The following is a 1,395-nucleotide window of genomic DNA, read 5'->3' as shown; positions in this document are numbered from 1 at the left end:
AGAGGGCGTTAGTGTGTTATTCTTCAGCATCTCTTCCTAAAAAAAGGTGCATGCAATTGCTCTGTCTGTCGCTCCGCATGTCTGCCAGTCTAACTGTCTGCTCCCCACCTAATAACTTCATAATAACCTGATGGCCAATCTTAATGATATACAACAGAAGAGGAGACAGCTGGACAACTTTCAGCTCCTCCAACTATTGTGAAAACCCAGCAGCTCAACAGGTGAGAGGCCGGCATTTGCATTCCTCTAAGGGAGAGGCTGAAGCATAAACTCAGCAGATACCTGTTTGATTTGGCTTACCAGTAGACCGGTTGCTTCTTGTGTACCTCCAATGTGGGACAGAAGTATAAGGGAAGTACCATACAGAATTTCTGGTAAACTGAGTTGCATTGGTTCTGCTGCTCTGTTTTCAATTCAAGATAACTCATTTGGCAGATGCTATGAGAGAGAGATTACAGTGACCCAGCCATTTCTTGGTGACAGCCAGCCAGGATAGAGTTACCCTATTGTCCAAGGAGACCTGTAAGTACACCTCTGTCTCATAGTGTGACCAGTACAAGCCACCTCATCAAACGGTTGTTCATACACAGCCATAGATGGAAGGTGAATATCCTTCCATGTCAATGCTATTTAATCCAGGAGCTGAGTTTTGCTCACAGATATTATACAACACACATTTTAAGTCAGATGCTCTGACTCTTACTTAGGAAGTGACTGGCAGTCAGACTCTGGGTCTCACCAGGTCATGGACATGGGCTTCTGAAATCTGTGGTTTTTAATGAAGATGTTAGTGGTTGGAATCATAAAGGTCTTATAAAACAGTAAGTTTGCCTATCCAGTTACACACAGTGAGATTATTCTTGCTTAAAATTACATTTTGACCTCCTCAGCATGTTCCTCTGTGCTGATCTGGTTGACCGGCTTTGCAGTCAATGGAGAAAACTGTGTTTCTGGGACACCTTTCTGGGCGCACTGGGATCTGTTTCAGGTGCTCACTTCAAGATATGATGATTTGTGCCATAAAAGTGCCTACTTTTTTCCAGTGGCTGTAGGGGAAATGTAACAACTAGTTCAAGCATTCAGGTCTCAGTTCAGCTGTTCAGCTATGGTTTAGTGCCATTGAAGAGACCTTGGTGTATCCCACATGGCCTCCTAGAGGGCTTCGGTTTTTGTGTTGGTCTTGTGCTATGTCTGCATCTCCAGGCAGATGTCTTGGATCTCTGGTACATCTCAATTTACAGTGTCTACATGTAGGCAACAGAATGAGGCCTAAGTGGCTGAAACTTTAGAAGCAGGTGTCACCACGTTGGTGCCCTCATGAGCATTAAATATATATGTCCTGGCTTGGGCTTGGATAGAGTTAATTTTCTTCCTAGTAGCTGGCATAGCGCTGTG

The sequence above is a fragment of the Egretta garzetta genome, unplaced genomic scaffold, assembly GCF_000687185.1.
Source record: "Egretta garzetta isolate BGI_Z169 unplaced genomic scaffold, ASM68718v1 scaffold87, whole genome shotgun sequence".
Lineage (NCBI taxonomy): Eukaryota > Metazoa > Chordata > Aves > Pelecaniformes > Ardeidae > Egretta > Egretta garzetta.
This window is presented reverse-complemented; position numbering follows the sequence as displayed.